Source organism: Arachis ipaensis, chromosome B9 (assembly GCF_059453495.1).
Source record: "Arachis ipaensis isolate K30076 ecotype BB chromosome B9, ASM5945349v1, whole genome shotgun sequence".
NCBI classification, from domain to species: domain Eukaryota; kingdom Viridiplantae; phylum Streptophyta; class Magnoliopsida; order Fabales; family Fabaceae; genus Arachis; species Arachis ipaensis.
The window spans coordinates 119,066,185-119,072,184 of NC_142444.1; positions in this window are offsets into that span (position 1 = coordinate 119,066,185).

Consider the following 6,000-nt stretch of genomic DNA (forward strand, 5'->3'; position numbering starts at 1 on the left):
CTTTTGTAGGTGATGCCTATACTAGTTTTGCCTATTCTCAAAGGCTACGCTTTTCTGTATCAAAGGCTACACTTCTAGTCTTTGAGAATAGGGTACGCTTTTTAAGTGATGCTGTTCAGGACCTAAGGCTACGCTTTTCAGCACTAATGGTTACCATAATTCTAAAGAATAGGCTACACTTTTCAGGGCTGCTGCATCACTTTATAAATATAGCAAATAATATACCTATAGCTACTCTATATAAGTGTAGCCTTTTGTCCCTCATTTTTTTTAAAAAAATTTTTGTTTATATATATATAAACAGAAATTTCTAACAATTTTTTTATTTAAAATCTAATATTTGAGAATATAATTATATATATAATCCTGTATTTTTAATTAAATTAGTTAATTATTATAAAATAAAAATAAATACATATATAATAATACCATACAATAATCTTTAAATAAAAAAATTACACTGAAACAAAATATAATTATATAATGAACCAAAAATATTAGGATGATCATAATTTTGAGTATTCATACATCTCAAACTAGAATAAGTATACTCATATAATGCACTTAAAGTTTACTACTAAAAAACTAGGAAAAACCAAAATATTATATCATATAAATGTATCTTAGCTTCTAATAACAGACATCATCATCAACCATACATCTTTCAATTTCTATCTTTGTCAATAAACCATCATGATAAGCATCTCAATCTTCACTCGCATCTTTAGAATTATCCTGCATAATTATATAAGAAAATAATTATAATTTGAAAAAGTACAACAAGAAAAAAGTAATTAACATATTAATAACACATACAATATCTGAGGGGCATAGGATAATTGAAACTACTCTTCTTTTCATATCACCAAAAACATAAAATAAAAAACAAAGCATATTCAACATGAATCTAATAATCCCCTTTGATAATGTGATAAACCCATATTTTATGATATATAATGTGCTCAATTCAAGAGATTTATTCAATCCTTCACCCACTTATTCATATAAATTGCATGGTTTTACTTTTCCTTCCTTATTATGTGATATATGTGAAATACATGTTTCCTATGCTTTAAAAATAATTATTTTAATTACTCTTTATTACCATTCGATGCCGTGATTTTTGTGTTAAGTAGTTTCAGATCTCCTGAGGCAGGAATGACTTAAAGGATGGAAAGGAAACATACAAAAATGGAAGAAAAGCACAAAATGGAGTTTTTGAGGAAACTGGCAGCGACGCGAACGCATGGATGACGCGGCCGCATGACCAGTGCGAAAAGGCAGCGATGCAGACGCGTGACCGAAGCGAACGCGTGATAAAGAAAACTCCAGATGACGCGACCGCGTGATCCACGCGGACGCGTGACAGAGGCCACGCACCAGAAATTACAGAAAACGCTCCCAGCGATTTCTGAAGCCCTTTTTGGCCCAAATCCAAGTCCAGAAAGCACAGATTAGAGGTTATGAAGTGGGGGAATGCATCCATTGAGAGAGATTGGCAATTATTCACTTTTGATAGTTTAGATGTAGTTTTTAGAGGGAGAGGTTCTCTTCTCTCTCTTAGGTTTTAGGATTAGGATTTCTATTTTTTATTTCAAGTTAATACCCCAGCTCTTTATCAGGTTCAATGTTCCCTTTTTAATTACTTTGATAATTTAATTTATGAATTCTTCCATGTTACATATGATTCTCTTGATTAATGTTATTTGAGGTATTTCAGTTTATGATTGCTTTCTTTTATTCATGCTACTGTTGCTTCCAATCTGAAGACATTTTTATTCAAGTAAGTTTATTTTTTCCCTTTTGGCTTGGGTTGATTAATTGGTAACTCTTGAGTTATCAAACTCAAACGTGATTGATAATTGTTGTCTTTGCTAATTGAATTGAACCTCAATAACTCCAGTCCTTTCTTAGGAATTAACTAGGGCCCGAGGATCTAACTAATTAGTCACTTGACTTTCCTTTGCTTTAGTAAAGGTTAACTAAGTGGGATTAAAACTCAATTCTCATCACCATTGATAAGGGTAACTAGGATAGGACTTCCAAATCTTCATACCTTGCCAAAAGTTTATTTTACAGTTATTTATTTATTTTATTTGACATTTAATTTACTTGTTCTTTATCTTCAAAATCCCAATTTACAAAAATCATAACCAATAATAAGAACACACCTCCCTGCAGTTTCTTGAGAAGACGACCCGAGGTTTAAATACTTCGGTTATCAATTTATTTAGGGGTTTGTTACTTGTGACAACCAAAATGTTTGTAAGAAAGGTTGATTGTTCGGTTTAGAAACTATACTTGCAACGAGGATTTATTCTGAATTCTAAACCGTCAATCTTCCGCTCTTTCAAAATGGCGCCGTTGCCGGGGAACTGCAATCATGTGCGTTATTATTGGTTATTGTAAATATTTTTTTTACTTGTTTATTTATTTTTGTTTTTCTCTTTTATATTTTTAGCTACTATGAACTCTCACCCCTTTCACTTTGAGTTTGGTTCTAATATTGTTGAAGGGAACGGAAGTTATAGCAGGAATATGCATCAAGGTCTAAACAATCAAAGATGGATGGAGCCAAGAGGATTTGATCAACCCTTTAGGCAGCAACACCCTCCAAGATATCATGGACGAGGACCACCTTACAATGCATACCAAGCTAATAGATATGGTGGACAACCTTGTAACTACCGACAAGCCCCACCCTGTGCTTATAGACCATCCTCTCAACGTAGATTTGAACCACCACACTCACAAGCTCTTTTTCACCATTCAGCACCATATGACCCTTATCCACCACAATCCCAATCCAATTACTCCCAAGAACCACCACATTCTTACTTTGAACCCTCTCCCCTAACCAATGAGACCTCACACCCACCCCAACCTCCAGTGAATGACAAACTTCATGTTCTTCTTCAAGGGCAAGCAAAGATAGAAAAGGGCGTACTGGAACTCGCTACTGTCGTAACTGAGGTAGTAAATTTGATAGCTTCCCGACATCTGAGAACCCGAAGTACTCCCATAGCTGCATGTGGAGAATCAAAAGAAGAGCGTAGCATGAAGGAAACACTAGAAACTTCGGTAGACAATGAGGAACATGGCTTTGTATTGGAACAAGTGGAGGAAGCCAAAATAGTTGTAGAGGAAAAAGTGGTTGAAGATTTAGGAGATGCTGAACTTCCATGGGAATCAAGAACCGTAAAGGATTCCACTGAGAAGTCCGAATTCAATGCAAAAGAGGATAGTGCACGACCTCCACAGTATATGCCCTGTGAAAAATTGGACGGAACAGACCAAGAAGTTGATTCCATGGGCAGTAATGATCACAAGTCAAGTTCTCCTAGTCACAAACTCACATTCGCAACTGAATTCCTTAAGCCTGAAGAACCTTATCCAAATGAATATGAAGATGACGTCGAGGTAGATTTCTCTCAACCTCCAACGTATGACTTAAGTGATGAGGAAGACATAGAAGACTTTAATTAGGATGCAGTTGCAGCTGAAGAATTTTACAAAGAAGTGGAGGAATTCACAGAAGATCACAAGGGAGTAGAACTTACAGCACCACTGGAAACACCTGTCCCAAGGCCGTTACCACCTAATACAAGCTTCAAGTGGGTACAATCCTTAACCTTTAACTTTATTTTTCCACTTGAATATGGTTTGCTTGAAACAGATGGCCAGCTTAGAGCTCTCTGTGGCTTTAAGAGTAAGAGGGAAATGGCTCGTACTCAGAGCTGGTGCACAAGGTTCAATACAGTTTCACACTTCAACTCGAAGTGCACGGATTGGTATCATGTTCAACCGAATAGATCTCAGAAAACGTTTGGTCATCTTGGTGAGAATCTAATTTCTAAACCGCCCGGATGGAAGAATATAGATCAAGACGAAGGCGGATTTAACAGCAAGGTTTGGGATCCTGGAATCTATTCTGACATTCGTCACCCCGGGAACCTGAGAATCTGTTTGAAGCTGCTCAGAAGCTTTACATGCCTAGTTTGGGACCCCGGAGGCTGTTGGCATTCCAAACATTGGTGGAGATTTCTGGATGAATTTAAGCACAAGCAACCATAACAGGAAGCTCATCCAATGTCCAACTTAAAAACTTTAACTAAAAGTGCTAGGTGGGAGACAACACACCATGGTATGATCGTTCATGTTTCCATTCTATTTTGTTTTGTTTATTTTTATATTGTTTTATTTTCATTGAACCTGGATAGTATTCGTAAGCATTTGCATTAGCATTACATACTTCATAACTGCATAATTGCATAAAATAAAAAAAGAAGAGAGATGAAGGCGTGTGACGCGATCGCATCGCTAAAGCGCTCGCGTCATTTGCAAAAAACACCCCCACGCGTCCGCGTTATTCACACGGCCGCGTGATCTGGAAATCGGCGTAAATATCCAACGCCCAGAAAGTTGGGCTGGAATCGTGTGGCTGTTGTGCGTTTAGCACAAAACGACCCACGCGGTCGCGTACCTGATGCAAACGTATCACTTACACAACACCCATCCCACGTGAAGGTGTGAGCGACGCGTTCGTGTCGTGCGGATATCATGGCACCCCAGTGGAGACAGAGTTGCGCTGAAACTACGATGGAATTGTGCGTTTAGCACAATTTCCAGCGACACGATCGCATGCCTCACGCGACCACGTCATTCATCCCTTTACCCATTCCATGCAATCGCATCACTCACGCGACCGCGTCAACCCCCATTCCGCCCCAGCCACGCAACGGTATGCCCCACGCGTCTGCGTGGATTCAAATTCATTAACCCCCAGTGACACGAAACCCTACCCCATCGCGCCCCCAACCCCTTTCTTCTTCCTCTCCTCTCTGCAACCCTCCCTCCTCTACCACCCAACCACCAACACTTCCAGCCACTACCACCGCCACCGCACCGCCCCACCACCACACCCCATCGCCGAAAACCACCCCTCCTTCTTCCTTCTCCCCTCATTCTTCTTCTTCTTCTTCCACCCCATTCTCTCCCTTCCACCACCGCGGCCAACCACCGCGCCCCCATCACAGCCGCGCCTCCCACCACCACCACCACCCCCTCCCATCCTTCCCCCTTAACCCTTACTCCTCCCATTACCCCTACTCGATACCCCTACCACCGGACAGCTGCCCACCGCCGCGCCATCCGCCTCCACCCGCCGTGTCAGCCACCACCACCACCACCCCCAGCCATCTCTCTGCCCTACTTTCGTTCATACGCCTACCAGGTTCCGTCAAGCGCCACCCTTCTTTCTTTCAATTTTTTTTTGCATATTTTTCAATTTATGTTTTAATTTAGGATAGTTAGAGATGTATGTCGTAGTGGATTCTAGGTGGTTAGGTAGACTAGGATGTGGTTAGTAGATTTAGGCCTGCTAATTGCGCTGTTCGTGCCTCTTGTTTTATCCATTTTGCAATTCTGATGTTGTTGCTGTTCATATGCTATTCTTTTATGTTTCATGCTGCTTTTTACACTGTTTTTTCATGTTCATATTCCGTATATGTAATTGTAGCTGTATTTTAATTCATATGAACTGCTCTGCTTGCTGTTTATTACCCGAAAAAATCCAATTTTAGCCGGAATGCTGCTCAAATTTCTGTAAACTATTTTGATTTTCATTCATGTTTTGGTCTTGGCAATTTGAATTCTATTTTACTCAGCTTTTACAGAACCAATTCATGAATGCACGGGCAAGCTCTCTTATTCTTTTCGATTTCTTCCTGGTTAATAAATTGTATTTTTGATGATTCGCTTCCAATTTTTACTATTTCCATATCTCTATGAATCATCATCAACCTGATTTCCTTGTTTGAATATGGGTTGAATGTAACTTATAATTGTGAATTTTTGTTACTTAGAAACCTATCATCATGCCACTTACTCTGACTTTCTTTTTACTAACTCACTGCTTTCAACTCTCTAACCTCTTTTTCAATCCTAACCAACCTAACTTTCAAACCATCTCTTCTTGGTTTTTCACTATTTTCCTTAACC